General features: G+C 41.4%; 1 protein-coding gene across 1 annotated transcript in view; it reads right to left on the bottom strand.

Annotated features, from left to right (window-relative positions):
- The window catches only part of CLVS1 (clavesin 1), a 196,784-nt gene that overhangs the window by 87,361 nt on the left and 91,845 nt on the right, over positions 1-17,578 (bottom strand). The window lies entirely within an intron of this gene.

Genomic DNA, 17,578 nt, shown 5'->3' with positions numbered 1-17,578 from the left:
TGGCTGACAGCTGTTGTTTCCTGATCTAGTCTATATGCTAATATGGATTAGCCCCTCAACCAAATTCTTGTTAGACACTTTCAATATATGGCACGGTTGGAAACCCCAAGACTAAATCAATAAGAATCATGTGTAAAATGAGAATAAATGGGCTCTAAGAGAAAGTTTGAGAGATTCTCTTAAAAATGAAGCATTTATGGGATGCCTGGGTGGTTCAGTCAGTTAAATGACTGACTCTTGATTTCAGTTCAGGTCAGGATCTCAGAGTCGTGAGGCTGAGCCCCACATCAGGCTCTGCGCTGGGTGTGGAGCCTGTTTAAGATTCTCTCTCCCTGGGTCACCTGGGTGGCGCAGTCATTAAGCATCTGCCTTCAGCTCAGGGCGTGATCCCGGCGTTGTGGGATTGAGCCCCACATCAGGCTTCTCCGCTAGGAGCCTGCTTCTTCCTCTCCTACTCCCCCTGCTTGTGTTCCCTCTCTCTCTGGCTGTCTCTCTCTCTGTCAAATAAATAAATAAAATCTTTAAAAAAAAAAGATTCTCTCTCCCTCTCCTTCTGCACTGACCCAGCCCTCATGCGTGTGTGTGCTCTTTCTCACTCTTAAAAAAATATCAAGCGTATATGTTTAATGCAGCAATTCTGTTAACACTCACTTGATATTGCATATTTTATATTCTGTGAGATACAATTGCTATATAATTAAATTCCACAAAGACAACGGGCTACTGCATTTCTTAGCCTCAATATTTTTCACGAATGATTTTACTTTTATTTATTTTTATTTTTTTTAAGATTTTATTTATTTATTTGACAGTGAGAGAGAGTGCACAAGTAGGGGGAGCAGGCAGAAAGAGAAACAGGCTCCCCACTGAGCAGGGAGCCCAAAGCGGGGCTTGATCCCAGAACCACAGGATCATGGCCCGAGCTAAAGGCAGACTCAACAATTGAGCCACCCAGGCACCCCTGAATAATTTTATTTTTAAAGTTCATGTATAGTAGTTCAGATCTTTGACAAAAAAAGTACAAGAAGATAGTACACCAATTATTGTTGTACCATGAAAGAATGATTGACTCGAACACCTGGACACAGAAGAGAAGTCATTTTTTTCTTTCTGTAAATCAAACTACTCTGGCAAACCTAATCTACAATGTGGGAAGTCAGCATGTGCTACTTTTGGGAGTCAGTTACTGGGAGGAGAAAGGAGGGACCTCAGGGTAAGTTGTTTTTTTTTTTTTTGATCTGCATTTGGTTATTTAAATGCTTTCATCGTCTGAAAATTCACTTGGCTGAAAGCTTACCATTTGGGTGGTTCTCTGAGTGTGTATTGTGTATCAGTATAAAGTTTATTACACAAAAATTGGGTCTTTTAAATATAAAAATAAGAAACTGCACTTTGAAATGTTGTCTTTGGGCTAAAAGGGGTTAACAATCCTTACTGGTTTCCTAGCAACAAATGCTTTCCTTTGGTGAAAATGGAGACTGCACTTTATCACCTGTCTATTCTCACAAAGTCACCTTCTCTCATAGTGGGACACAACAAAATGGGGTTTCTCGTGGGCCTCCAAGGCAGCTATGATCTTACACAGAGTTGATGTTTCACTGATTATTCCTATCAATCTTTTTCATGTTTTGATTTTGAGATGATGATTTGTTGCTCTGCTGCTCTGCTTATTACACAGGGCTGTTGGGAGGATAAAGAAGACATTGGGTGAAAGTACGTTAAATGCCAGACTAACAATAGGTACCATCGCCACCACCATCATTGTCACCACCCCACCCCCGTCATCGTCAAGTTTGCTTCTTTATAACCTAGACTAGAAAATACAAGCTTCTGCAAGGTGTTCATCTCACCCTGTGGTTATTGTCCTTATTTCTTGTACCACGAACACTAGAATGTCCCTTGAACAGGTCAGCTAGAACACCTGAATCAGTGTATGTGGCAGGCTTGCCTCTTTATCATCCATCAAGGCAGACATTGCAAATTAATGCCAGCATTCTCTTCTGCCTGAGCATGGAGCTTGCCTCAGAATTCTTCTTAGCACTACAGCCTAATTACACTTGACCCCTGAACAACATGGGCGTCAGAGGCGCCAACCCCACTGCACAGCTGAAAATCTGCATAAAACTTCCAACTTCCCCCAAATTTAACTACTAATAGCCTACTGTTGACCAGAAGTTCTACCGATAACATAAACAGTTGATTAACACATATTTTGTATGTTATATGTATTATACACTGTATTCTTACAACAAACGAAGCTGGAGAGAAGAAAATCATTATTAAACTCGTAAGGAAGAAAAAATACATTTATAGTACTGTACTGTATTTATTGAAAAAAATCCACATATGGACCCACACACTTGAAAACTTGTGTTGTTCAAGGGTCAACTCTATTTAGATTTGTTATGTAGGGAAAGCCTATTTCCCATCCTTAACATAGGCATTAAGGTTATCCCATGGAGGTAAAATTATAGATTTGTAGCATTAAGTGATAAAAAGGATTGTAAGGAATTATCTAGTCCAGCGTTGTCAAGAGTGGTCCCTGGTCCAACACATCCAGATTACCTGGGAACTTGTTGGAAATGTTTTCCCACTCACCCACCTCTGCAAACCAACTGAACCAGACACTCCAAGGATGGGACTCTGTAATCAGAGTTTTAAGAAGCCCTTCAGTGATTTTCCTGTTTGATAAAGTTTGTGAACTACCACTTTAGTCCAATCCTGTTGGTTTTTGCTGATAAAGAACCTTATGTGTACAGATGTTTAGCCATTTTCCCAAGGTTATCCATGGAGTTAGTTGCCAAACAGAAACAAACTCAATTTCCTTATTCTTAGTTGCTATGTTGGACAGTAAAGCAAGTAAAGAACTGCAATAAAACTTCTAATTTTCCACCTTAAATTTCTAAGCAACAATTTTTGTCATTTCTCACCATCTTTTGGGGGCCACCCCTCCAACATTCTTGGTCTATGCACTTCAGGTGTAGTGTTTTGAATGGATTAGCCAGAGTACCTCCCATCCACTTACTCCTGCCAAGAGTACAGACAAAAGAGGTCACTTGTGTCTGGAACTATTGAAGTCTTCATTGTCACTCAGTGAAGAAAGCCTTTCTGAAAATAAAGTCAGTATAGAGAAAGTGTAACTGAGAGATGTAGAGAGAAAAAAAGACTGAGCTCTGGTGGCATTATTTCAACTGCACCTCCATGACTAGCGGAGCCTGGAAGATAGACTAGCTCTGAAGCTTTCTGTTATATAAATGTCCCTCCCCTCCATTTTTGTTTTGTTTGAGCCAGATTTGAGTTGCTTTTCCAACCCATAAAACCGAAGAGCTCTAATTGATTTTTTGGAAATGTGTATAATTTTAATACCTATGGCTTAATCACCAGAAAATGGGGATTACAGGGCAAGCGTTTCCACACAGGTCCTTTCAACGGGGTTGAGGGGGGGCTTCAAGGCTGCTGAATACTGGTTAACTCTGTGGCACAAGGTCCCCTTGGACAATGACAGGACTAGAAATTCATAGTAGTCTATATTCCTGCAAATACATAATATATTCAGAACAGAGTCCCTGGACAGCTATGTCACACTTCATTTCATAATAATGAAAGGCAGAGATCTCTACATTGGTGAATTGAGAAATATTAACCTGGAACTAAACAATTCACAAAGGTCAATCCTTTGTCAAGACTGATCTTATACAGCTGTGTGAAGGCCATGAATATATTCCGCTGCTGAAAGTCTCCAGTGGAAAAGTAAATGGAATACTTCTTCCATTACCATCTTTCTGCTCCCTTTCCTCCAGTTTCCTCTATTTACCACCCACTATGGCTTACTGGACATATTTCTTGATAGAGTTGTCTCAACTCTATCCTCCCTCCCCAAACCAGAGCTCTCTAGATGCCAGTCCCACCACCACACTGAAGTGGTTTCCCTCCTTGAAGCCCCACTCCCTCAGCTTCTGTCAGGAGATGAGCTCGTGATTCTTCTCACAACTCCACATCTCAACCTTCCCTTTCTCCTTGTGGGCTCCTCTTCATCTAACTTTTTTCATTTACATTGCTCGTCACCTGGGTTCTTTTCTCCATCATTGTTCATCACTCTGTAGTTTTTCTCTGAATGATTTTTTCCTTTCCTATGATTTCAAATACCACCAGCCCTCTAGACCCTATCCAGAGCTCTCCCCTCAGGTCAGACTTAATACAAACAATCCAAATATCTCATGGTATCCTAGACACAACATGCCCAACATTCAAATAATGGGCATTATCACCCCACACCTGCCATTCCTGTCTGCCTGGTCTCATTGGTCGGTACCACCAACCACCCTTCACCCTAGTTGCACACCTAAGCTTTTACCTTAACTCCACCACTTTCCATTCCCAAGCATCCAACCCCCAAGCACTTCCTTATTTCACTTCCTAGGTAGTTATCGAATCCCTTCTATCACCTGTATTTAGAGTCTTATTGTTTCTTATTTGAATCATTGCACTTGCCTTTTAGTTATTCTCCTGCCTTTGAGTCTTCCCTGCTCATACTCATCAAATTGATCCCATGTGAATATAAATTTGTGTTGCCATTCTGCTTCTATATATTCAGTGGCCCCCAGTGTCCTCAGGGCACACAGGTTTCTTGCCTGGTCCTTGTGCACTCCAGGAATACAAAATTCATTCTGCTTCTCTCTCTTATTGAGTATGCCTTGCTTCTATGTCTTTGCCTATATTATCCCCTCTACCTGAAATTCTGCCACCCTGTACTCCTGGCTATTCTGCATGCACCTGCTAAGAATCAACTGATGTGTGCCTCACCCAGAATGCCTTTTCTTTCTTTTTTTAAAATTTATTTATTTATTTTGAGAGAGAGAGAGAGAGTGAGAGGGGGTAAGGGCAGAGGGAGAGGGAGAGAGAATCTCAAGCAGACTCTGTGCTNGTATTATACACTGTATTCTTACAACAAACGAAGCTGGAGAGAAGAAAATCATTATTAAACTCGTAAGGAAGAAAAAATACATTTATAGTACTGTACTGTATTTATTGAAAAAAATCCACATATGGACCCACACACTTGAAAACTTGTGTTGTTCAAGGGTCAACTCTATTTAGATTTGTTATGTAGGGAAAGCCTATTTCCCATCCTTAACATAGGCATTAAGGTTATCCCATGGAGGTAAAATTATAGATTTGTAGCATTAAGTGATAAAAAGGATTGTAAGGAATTATCTAGTCCAGCGTTGTCAAGAGTGGTCCCTGGTCCAACACATCCAGATTACCTGGGAACTTGTTGGAAATGTTTTCCCACTCACCCACCTCTGCAAACCAACTGAACCAGACACTCCAAGGATGGGACTCTGTAATCAGAGTTNCGAGCCCCACATCAGCCTTCTCCGCTAGGAGCCTGCTTCTTCCTCTCCTACTCCCCCTGCTTGTGTTCCCTCTCTCGCTGGCTGTCTCTCTCTCTGTCGAATAAATAAAATCNAAAAAAAAAGATTCTCTCTCCCTCTCCTTCTGCACTGACCCAGCCCTCATGCGTGTGTGTGCTCTTTCTCACTCTTAAAAAAATATCAAGCGTATATGTTTAATGCAGCAATTCTGTTAACACTCACTTGATATTGCATATTTTATATTCTGTGAGATACAATTGCTATATAATTAAATTCCACAAAGACAACGGGCTACTGCATTTCTTAGCCTCAATATTTTTCACGAATGATTTTACTTTTATTTATTTTTATTTTTTTTAAGATTTTATTTATTTATTTGACAGTGAGAGAGAGTGCACAAGTAGGGGGAGCAGGCAGAAAGAGAAACAGGCTCCCCACTGAGCAGGGAGCCCAAAGTGGGGCTTGATCCCAGAACCACAGGATCATGGCCCGAGCTAAAGGCAGACTCAACAATTGAGCCACCCAGGCACCCCTGAATAATTTTATTTTTAAAGTTCATGTATAGTAGTTCAGATCTTTGACAAAAAAAGTACAAGCAGATAGTACACCAATTATTGTTGTACCATGAAAGAATGATTGACTCGAACACCTGGACACAGAAGAGAAGTCATTTTTTTCTTTCTGTAAATCAAACTACTCTGGCAAACCTAATCTACAATGTGGGAAGTCAGCATGTGCTACTTTTGGGAGTCAGTTACTGGGAGGAGAAAGGAGGGACCTCAGGGTAAGTGGTAGTGTTTTTTTTTTTTTTTTTGATCTGCATTTGGTTATTTAAATGCTTTCATCTTCTGAAAATTCACTTGGCTGAAAGCTTACCATTTGGGCGGTTCTCTGAGTGTGTATTGTGTATCAGTATAAAGTTTATTACACAAAAATTGGGTCTTTTAAATATAAAAATAAGAAACTGCACTTTGAAATGTTGTCTTTGGGCTAAAAGGGGTTAACAATCCTTACTGGTTTCCTAGCAACAAATGCTTTCCTTTGGTGAAAATGGAGACTGCACTTTATCACCTGTCTATTCTCACAAAGTCACCTTCTCTCATAGTGGGACACAACAAAATGGGGTTTCTCGTGGGCCTCCAAGGCAGCTATGATCTTACACAGAGTTGATGTTTCACTGATTATTCCTATCAATCTTTTTCATGTTTTGATTTTGAGATGATGATTTGTTGCTCTGCTGCTCTGCTTATTACACAGGGCTGTTGGGAGGATAAAGAAGACATTGGGTGAAAGTACGTTAAATGCCAGACTAACAATAGGTACCATCGCCACCACCATCATTGTCACCACCCCACCCCCGTCATCGTCAAGTTTGCTTCTTTATAACCTAGACTAGAAAATACAAGCTTCTGCAAGGTGTTCATCTCACCCTGTGGTTATTGTCCTTATTTCTTGTACCACGAACACTAGAATGTCCCTTGAACAGGTCAGCTAGAACACCTGAATCAGTGTATGTGGCAGGCTTGCCTCTTTATCATCCATCAAGGCAGACATTGCAAATTAATGCCAGCATTCTCTTCTGCCTGAGCATGGAGCTTGCCTCAGAATTCTTCTTAGCACTACAGCCTAATTACACTTGACCCCTGAACAACATGGGCGTCAGAGGCGCCAACCCCACTGCACAGCTGAAAATCTGCATAAAACTTCCAACTTCCCCCAAATTTAACTACTAATAGCCTACTGTTGACCAGAAGTTCTACCGATAACATAAACAGTTGATTAACACATATTTTGTATGTTATATGTATTATACACTGTATTCTTACAACAAACGAAGCTGGAGAGAAGAAAATCGTTATTAAACTCGTAAGGAAGAAAAAATACATTTATAGTACTGTACTGTATTTATTGAAAAAAATCCACATATGGACCCACACACTTGAAAACTTGTGTTGTTCAAGGGTCAACTCTATTTAGATTTGTTATGTAGGGAAAGCCTATTTCCCATCCTTAACATAGGCATTAAGGTTATCCCATGGAGGTAAAATTATAGATTTGTAGCATTAAGTGATAAAAAGGATTGTAAGGAATTATCTAGTCCAGCGTTGTCAAGAGTGGTCCCTGGTCCAACACATCCAGATTACCTGGGAACTTGTTGGAAATTTTTTCCCACTCACCCACCTCTGCAAACCAACTGAACCAGACACTCCAAGGATGGGACTCTGTAATCAGAGTTTTAAGAAGCCCTTCAGTGATTTTCCTGTTTGATAAAGTTTGTGAACTACCACTTTAGTCCAATCCTGTTGGTTTTTGCTGATAAAGAACCTTATGCGTACAGATGTTTAGCCATTTTCCCAAGGTTATCCATGGAGTTAGTCGCCAAACAGAAACAAACTCAATTTCCTTATTCTTAGTTGCTATGTTGGACAGTAAAGCAAATAAAGAACTGCAATAAAACTTCTAATTTTCCACCTTAAATTTCTAAGCAACAATTTTTGTCATTTCTCACCATCTTTTGGGGGCCACCCCTCCAACATTCTTGGTCTATGCACTTCAGGTGTAGTGTTTTGAATGGATTAGCCAGAGTACCTCCCATCCACTTACTCCTGCCAAGAGTACAGACAAAAGAGGTCACTTGTGTCTGGAACTATTGAAGTCTTCATTGTCACTCAGTGAAGAAAGCCTTTCTGAAAATAAAGTCAGTATAGAGAAAGTGTAACTGAGAGATGTAGAGAGAAAAAAAGACTGAGCTCTGGTGGCATTATTTCAACTGCACCTCCATGACTAGCGGAGCCTGGAAGATAGACTAGCTCTGAAGCTTTCTGTTATATAAATGTCCCTCCCCTCCATTTTTGTTTTGTTTGAGCCAGATTTGAGTTGCTTTTCCAACCCATAAAACCGAAGAGCTCTAATTGATTTTTTGGAAATGTGTATAATTTTAATACCTATGGCTTAATCACCAGAAAATGGGGATTACAGGGCAAGCGTTTCCACACAGGTCCTTTCAACGGGGTTGAGGGGGGGCTTCAAGGCTGCTGAATACTGGTTAACTCTGTGGCACAAGGTCCCCTTGGACAATGACAGGACTAGAAATTCATAGTAGTCTATATTCCTGCAAATACATAATATATTCAGAACAGAGTCCCTGGACAGCTATGTCACACTTCATTTCATAATAATGAAAGGCAGAGATCTCTACATTGGTGAATTGAGAAATATTAACCTGGAACTAAACAATTCACAAAGGTCAATCCTTTGTCAAGACTGATCTTATACAGCTGTGTGAAGGCCATGAATATATTCCGCTGCTGAAAGTCTCCAGTGGAAAAGTAAATGGAATACTTCTTCCATTACCATCTTTCTGCTCCCTTTCCTCCAGTTTCCTCTATTTACCACCCACTATGGCTTACTGGACATATTTCTTGATAGAGTTGTCTCAACTCTATCCTCCCTCCCCAAACCAGAGCTCTCTAGATGCCAGTCCCACCACCACACTGAAGTGGTTTCCCTCCTTGAAGCCCCACTCCCTCAGCTTCTGTCAGGAGATGAGCTCGTGATTCTTCTCACAACTCCACATCTCAACCTTCCCTTTCTCCTTGTGGGCTCCTCTTCATCTAACTTTTTTCATTTACATTGCTCGTCACCTGGGTTCTTTTCTCCATCATTGTTCATCACTCTGTAGTTTTTCTCTGAATGATTTTTTCCTTTCCTATGATTTCAAATACCACCAGCCCTCTAGACCCTATCCAGAGCTCTCCCCTCAGGTCAGACTTAATACAAACAATCCAAATATCTCATGGTATCCTAGACACAACATGCCCAACATTCAAATAATGGGCATTATCACCCCACACCTGCCATTCCTGTCTGCCTGGTCTCATTGGTCGGTACCACCAACCACCCTTCACCCTAGTTGCACACCTAAGCTTTTACCTTAACTCCACCACTTTCCATTCCCAAGCATCCAACCCCCAAGCACTTCCTTATTTCACTTCCTAGGTAGTTATCGAATCCCTTCTATCACCTGTATTTAGAGTCTTATTGTTTCTTATTTGAATCATTGCACTTGCCTTTTAGTTATTCTCCTGCCTTTGAGTCTTCCCTGCTCATACTCATCAAATTGATCCCATGTGAATATAAATTTGTGTTGCCATTCTGCTTCTATATATTCAGTGGCCCCCAGTGTCCTCAGGGCACACAGGTTTCTTGCCTGGTCCTTGTGCACTCCAGGAATACAAAATTCATTCTGCTTCTCTCTCTTATTGAGTATGCCTTGCTTCTATGTCTTTGCCTATATTATCCCCTCTACCTGAAATTCTGCCACCCTGTACTCCTGGCTATTCTGCATGCACCTGCTAAGAATCAACTGATGTGTGCCTCACCCAGAATGCCTTTTCTTTCTTTTTTTAAAATTTATTTATTTATTTTGAGAGAGAGAGAGAGAGTGAGAGGGGGTAAGGGCAGAGGGAGAGGGAGAGAGAATCTCAAGCAGACTCTGTGCTGTGCATGGAGTCCCATGCAGGGCTTGATCTCACAACCCCAAGCTCACGACCTGAGCTGAAATGAAGAGTCAGATGCTTAAACGATTGAGCCACCCAGGTGTCCCCAGGATGCCATTTCTAACACCTCCTGGCTGGGTTGGGATTTTATTAACCTGGAGCATATCCCCCTTTCTTCACATGCTCATTGTTTTCATCATTTGTTTATGGGTCTGCCTCTTTTGAATCATGACCTCTCGAGAGCAGGGACTGCATCTGTTTATTTTCATGACTGACTCAAAGACTTAGTAACTGTTTCTTAAATGGATGAATCAGGGCACTGGCTAGATCTATAATGCATGAGAGTCCAGAAAAACTATTTATCAAAAATATGCCAGGGATACACCTATTTAATTGGAAATGTTTTAAATAGGTCGTCCTGTTTGCCATCAGGATCACCAGAGTGTCATTAGCCCTAATTATCTTCCTGAGTTTAATTGATACTCAACAAGTTAGAGCATTACAGGAGATTTTTTATTCCTCTAATATTTCCATAATAACATATTGCACTATGGCAAATTCAGAATTACAGCTTTGCGGCTAAGAAGGTAAAAAGTAGNAATTCAGAATTACAGCTTTGCGGCTAAGAAGGTAAAAAGTAGTTTGTCTGGAGGGAAAGTGTTCTTCAAACATACCTGGAGTGTCCAGGAAACATGAATTAAGAAACTTCTTGGCAAAGTACAAATATCCTTTTCCCTCAATCTGTTTCATCTAATATTCTTTAATACATGAAAACTGCAAGGATCAATAAAAGACACCATAATTGTTATTGCTAAAGAGTCCTGCAGAATGAAAGAGGTGATTTTGACCCCATTAATCACCCAGCTGCAAAAGCGCGGGCAGTGGACTGGTTGGTGATAATTAAAAGGATCACACCACATGAATAGAAAGAAACAGCACCTCAAGTACCACAGCCTAGGCAGGTGGCAACAATCTGGACCTAAGTCATTAACTAAGGTGACCAAGGAGAGGGAGCCCCCTGTTCGGGGCCAGGGAGCAGGTGGTAAGATCTAATTTTCAAGGATCCACACAGACAGAACTGGGACAATGGAGCGCAATCTCATTTAAATCCATACATTAGAGCCACAGGAGCCCATGGATGAGGACTGGTCTCTTTATTCCTGCCATAACACTCCATCATTCAGTGAGCACGGACTGTGGCACTTGGTCCCAGGGACCTTTCACATACTATTCCATCTCCACCATAAGCCTGGGAGGTAGTGCTGCTATGACACCCTATTTTACAGTTGATGAAACTAAAATCTAGAGAGATCAATGACTTGCCTGAGATCTTTAAGTGGCAGAGCCAGGATGGAAGCCCAAATAGTTGGAGTGGGTGCTCACCCACATCAAAGTGTGGCTGTAGCAGCAGCAGCATCAACTGGGAACGTTCTTGAAAGGCAAATTCCTGGGTTCTGCTCGAGATCTATGGACTCAGAAACTCTGGGAATGAGGTGCAGTGATGTGGGTGGTACTATGCCCTCCAGGGGAATCTGATGCACTGAGGCTGAGATCCCTTGATACTGTAACACCACCTGTTGCAGTAATGTTTCTCCAACTCTAACGTGCATGCAGATCACCTGGAGGACTCCTAGAAATGCAGATTCTGATTCAGTAGACTGGTCTGAGATTCTGCATTTCTAACCAGCTCCTGGGGATGCTCATATTGCTGGTGTGGGGACCACATTTTGCATAATAAAGCCACAGCCTATATGTAGGCTTCAGGAAGCCTGGTGGGCTAGGTTCTCTGCTGTAAATCCTGTTTAGTTAGAGAGTATCTGACCCACATTCTGTGTTGAACGAATACACCAAGAGTCAGTAGGTCTGCATGTCTGAGTCACTGCCTCTTGATTCGGTGTGAATCTGCTACTGGTTTGAAATGCATTTGCGCAAACTGCCTTTCCAAATTTCTAATCACGCTATACATTCATTTACCCTTGGGAACTCTCATGTGGCCCAGCCTTTTTACCGTCTAGTCTTTCAAGTGAATAGGGAACTTTGGATACTCCAAAGGAAAGTGAACATACCATATGTTTTAGAAAGGTGGTGAGATAGTAGGGTGGGAAGGGGGTAGAGGGAATGGACAAAGGCAGGAAGCAGTGTAACAAATAGGGACGCTCAGGAGAGAGAGGATTTGCAGTTGGCTGAACCTCTGAGCCTTGCTCCAAGTCCCCTCCCAATTTCAGGCTAAAAGTTGGAAAAGCAGTGGACCTCCTTTTCCACTCAACTGGCTCAAAGCTGTTGGGAGTTTGAGGAGGGAGGCGGAGAAAGGGAGATAACTCTATCAAAAACGTTTGAACATTTTGAACGTTCAAAACCGTTCCCAGGTGCTGCCGCTGCTGCTGGTACAACCACGCTTTGATGTAGGTGAGAGCAGAGACCTCTCTTAGTGCTTCGATCCTGGTTCTGCCACTTAAAGACCTCAGGCGAGGCATTGATCTCTCTAGATTTTAGGTTTGTCATCTGTAAAATGTGGTGTCAAAACCGTACTACCACATAGGTTTATGGTAGAAATTAAATGGTACGTGAAAAGTGCCTGGGGCATCGTCAGTATAAATCAAATATTTATAATATTTATTATATAAATATTCTAAAACCATCTGTAACGACAAGACAGTCACCCTGTAAGCTTTGAATGAAGAGTTAATGAATAGAAGAAGTGTCCAATTGGCCAGGGCAAAATGACTTAAGCCCAGAAATAAGGAAAAAAAAGAAGAAATACTGCTGCCAGGCTCTCCTCCAGGGAGTGAAAAGTAAGCTTCTTTAAACCCTTAACAAATGCCTGGGTCCTTGAGGGAATCAAGTATTTTGTAAATAGCCTGCGGGGCCCAAGACTCTAGTTCCTCCTAAGTGAAACACTGCAGCTCAGTAAGTCCTTTAAGGATCGGGGTTGGCTGAACATTGATCAATGTCGTGTGTTGATTGTAATGGTGGGGCTGGAGTGATTTACAAGAAATGATTCCAAAAATTGATTTTGGAGACATTACAAAGCTCCAGAACAGGACTTCAGCATGTGGCTCACTCTGCCAGACTTCCTCAGCAGAATTGAGAATAATGCTGAGCTGTATTAAAATGGTGGCATAAATATTACTTTAAGTTTGATTAAAATTTAAACAAGTTGTAATGAACAGATACAACGGCTCTTTTAGACATTATTGACCGCATTTAAGAGATCAAACAGCCAAGCGAGAGAAAATGACTTCCAGGCATTCTCAAAATTAGTATTTTAACTGAAGTTCTTTGAACTAATATTCATAGAATATTTATGTAACTGGGACAATTTAACATTCTAAACAATGACATTTCCTCAAAGCATTGCTGTAACAGGAGGAATGTATAATACATACACTATTAGAATTTCATGACTGGCTGATACAGGGTAACTTTCGATCTAAAAATCTGATGATCCTTTAAAGAGCAGTCTTCTATGTGATTATTATTAAAACTCATTAATTCAGCCTATGAAGCACATAACCAAAGTTCTACGCACATACCATTTTTTTTTTGATAATTGTTGTTAGAGGCAATATAATTACCTTTTTTCCACTGAGTTGTTTTTTTTTTTTAGAGCAGTTTTAAGTTCATAGAAAAATTGTAGGAAAGAGATTTCCCACATATCCCCTGCTCTCACACATGTGTAGCTTGCCCCATTATCAGCCTTTGCCCTTTCTCCCCGAATGGTGCATTTGTTACAACGGATGAACCCACATCGACACATAATAATCACCCAAAGCCTGTAGTTTACATTACAGCTCACTCTTGGTGTTGTGTGTTCTATAAATTTGGACAAATGTATAGTGACAAGCATTCATCATTGCAGCATCACACAGGCTTTGTGCCTGGCCTGTTCAGCCCTCCCCACCCCCACCCACAACTCCTGGTCACCATGGCTCTTTTTACCGTCTCTATAGCTTTGCCTTTTCCAGAATGTCATATAGTTGAAATCACGCAGTATGTAGCCTTTTCAGATTGACTTCGTTCACCTTGTGATAAGCATTTAAGGTCTTTTCGTGGTTTGATAGCTCAATTCTTTTTAGCACTGAACAATATTCCATTGTCTTGAATCACAGTTTACCCATTCACCTACTGAAAGCTATCTTGGTTGTTTCCAAGTTTGGGCAATCATGAATAAAGTTGCTGTAAACAGTCAGGCGCATATACATTTTCTATTCCTTTGGGTAAATACCAAGGAGCAGGATTACTGAATCATATGGTAAGAGTATATTTAATTTTATAAGAAACCATCAGACTGTCTTCCAAAACTGCACTCTCACCAGCAATGAATGAGAGTTTTTGTTGCCCCACAAACTTGCCAGGATTTGGTGCTACTGGTGTTCCAGATTTTAGCCATTCTAATTAGGTGTATGGTGGTATCTCGTTGTTTTAATGTGCCCTTGTCCGATGAATTTGGTGGGGAGCATCTTTTCATACGTATATTCGCCATCTATGTGTTTATTGCCATTCCTTGGTGAGTGTTCAGTCAGGTCTTTGGCCATTTTGTAATTGGATCGTTCGTTTTCTTATTGTTGAGTTTGAGGATTTCTTTGCATATTTTGGATAACAGTCCTTTACCAGATGTGTCTTTGCAAATATTTTCTCCCAGTCTGTGACTTTTCTTCTTTTCTCTTGACATGGTCTTTTGCAGAGCAGGAGTTCTTTAATTTTAATGAAGTCTAGCTTATCAGTTATTTCTTTCATGGATTGTACCTTTGGTGGTGTGTCTAAAAAATCATTGCCATAACCAGGGTCACATAGGTTTTTTTCCCTATGTTATAGGATTTCTATAGTTTTGAATTTTATACTTAAGTCTGTGATCCATTTGGATATAATTTTTGTGAAAAGTCTAAGGTCTATATCTAGATTCAGTCTTTGCACATGGATGTCCAGTCCTAGCACAATTTGTTGAAGACTCTTTGCTCTATTGTATTGCCTTTCCTCCTTTGTCAAGGGTCAGTTGAATATATATAATTCACTTTCAAGACATAGAAATATAACTAGTAGACCCAAATAGAGGGCTGACACTGATTTGCCAGTCCAGTGCCCATCACCTCAATATTACCAGGTATTATTTCTACTTTCAGTATAACTGGGGACTGTATAAAACCAAGAAAAGAAACAGTTAAACGCCCAGATGCAAGCTAAAGGAAGCTTCTTGACATTACATTACAGGATAGTCCAAATATCTTTTGCTTATTATGGTAGATATTCTGATATACTGCCACGCCTCATTCAGGACTGAGGACTTATTCTCCAGTTGCTGGGGGTGTTGCCAGCAGAAAGTTAGCAGATAATAGTGCCCTCTGGGGCTTCAGGCTGAAGAGACCCATTTTGCCCAAACTCACAGTCATTTCCCAGGGCAGCCAGTGCCCAAGGACTGGACAATATGGGAGTACCAAAGTCTCCAATCAGGGAAAAATCTGAAGGGTCATCTTAGCCTCACAACACCTGAGGCTTCCTTTGGAAATGATTGAACCCCAGCTTAACTTCTGCTGGCAAACATTCTTCCCCAGGTTCCCTTCCACAAGAGTTGACCCCAAGAGCACTCCCTAATAAATCTCCAGTCTGCTAATCTCTGTCAGAAGCCACTTCTCAGGACTCAACCTGCACAATTAGTATCAAAGATTACACTGAGCAACTGTCTTCACAGAGAACTACGAACAGAGGTAATAGGGCTAAAACTCATGGTTTTGAAACTAGGTTGTGATACAAGGTGTGGGATTGACCAAAAATGGTTTTAAATTCTCACTGCCTGAGCAGTGAGCTCCCACTCTCTTCTCCCTGTGGGAGGTGTTGTATTACTTATATCTGGGGATCATATCCCAGGGCCCCAAATTATCTAGGGTTTGAGCAGCAGGTAATCTGAGACAGCTCCTATAAATAGCTAAAACCCCAAACCAGATGGCCTAGCACAAAAGTAGTTTGATTATTCCCCCTGACAAAGCTGCTGTCTCACATCTACCCTACAAAAGGCAGAAGAGCAGAGAGAGCAAGTTCTCCTCACTGGAGCATAGGACCTCACCCCCCTGCAATCTCCCACATATCTAGCAGACGCTCGAACTTCTTCAAGCCTCTCAGAGGGCACACAGAAGGAAGAGCAGGGGCTTCTCTTCTCTCACTGACACTGGCCTTACTTTGCTTCCCCTTTCTTCACAAGAGTCTTTGCCTTCACCCCATCAACTGTGTTGTAGAATTTATCTTGAATCTTCATGGCTGACAAATGGAGCCCTGTATTGGATCTTCCTTGTACATACAAGTGTAAGCATGAAGGCATGAATTCTGCTTAGTGCCAGTTATGACTTTTTGGAAATGTCAAAGGGGTTTAAGGGCTACACTGTGGGTAAAAACAATCCCTGCAATGAAGACAGATCACTGGGAGAGCCAGTAGAGGGGGAGACCTGAATGTCTCCAAAGCCGGAGAGAGGAGAGCCTAGTGTGAGAAGTTGTCGTTGGAAGGCCAGATCTGACTGTCCCCTGTGAAGCAAAAGTAGCACCTGTCTGCAGTGACCCTGAGGGATTCTTCACAGTTGCCAAGACAACAGCTAGATGGTCCAAGGAGCCCATATCCTAGATGGAGGAGCTATACCCAAGTTTAGATTCTCCTGGGACCATTGGCTTCCTTCTCCTAGCAGGAGAGAATGCACTTTCCTCAGGGTTCAGAGGTCTTCACTGGGAGAATTCCCAGAAAAGACTGTATTCCAACCCAGGTAGCCTGACTCCAGATTGGCCTGATACTTTGCCACAGGCAAGGGAGCTTATATAAGGGGAGAGTAGTGAAGAGGTTCAGGCCATTGCTTTGTGAGATGGTGGGAGGAAGTACCTTCTCTCCACTCTGACCCTGACCTCATGCATCTCCCCTTCTCCCAGTAGAAGTTATTCCTTAACCAGAACTGGACATTGTGTGAATCATCCCAGGCCCTGATACAAGTAAAGCCCCAGATGGGAGCCACCTTGCCCACAAGAGGTCATCTAGTATTTCTCACAAAAATATCTTACGAGCTTATGTATAGCTTTACCTTTTAAAACACGTTCACGTGCATTAACTCAGTGAGACCGACATCAGCCTGGTGAAGTTAGCAAGGGACATATTATATAATCCACACATTTTCAGAAAGAAAAATTGGAGCACAGGATTGGATAAAGGATGTTTTCCTTCCTGATTTATGAAAAAAAAATCTTATAAATACACAGAGCTTGAATCACAGCTACTTACACATGTAATGAATTATCTTTTTAAAAAAGGATAAAAGTAAATGAAGCTTATACTACCACAGAAGATCCTGGAATTATGGTCAGCGTAATTATAGGGCACGAAATAAACCTTGCAGCTTGCTCTAAAACTTTGGATAAAAGCCGTAAAGAGAGAGAGGTCAGACGTTCAGAGACTTGGATGAGAGGAGTTTGGAGAAAAGGAGCTGAAATTGACAGAAAGTGATTGATAGTGAAGAACAGACCGGTCTATGCTTGGTATGGCTGAGGCAAGGCAGGACACTCCACAAGGTCTGGAAATGCAAAAGCAACTTCAAAAATGTGCCCCCAATACACTGCATGATGTAGCCTCCCAGGATAATGTGGCATTCGTGGAAGAGTGTGTACTTGTTCCTCCTCTTCTGAAATGCCTGCTTTACCTCTCCTATCCTTGAAATGGGAAACCATCTCAATAAAATA

The sequence above is a fragment of the Ailuropoda melanoleuca genome, chromosome 9 (genome assembly GCF_002007445.2).
Source record: "Ailuropoda melanoleuca isolate Jingjing chromosome 9, ASM200744v2, whole genome shotgun sequence".
In the NCBI taxonomy this organism is placed as follows: domain Eukaryota; kingdom Metazoa; phylum Chordata; class Mammalia; order Carnivora; family Ursidae; genus Ailuropoda; species Ailuropoda melanoleuca.
This window is presented reverse-complemented; position numbering and strand designations above follow the sequence as displayed.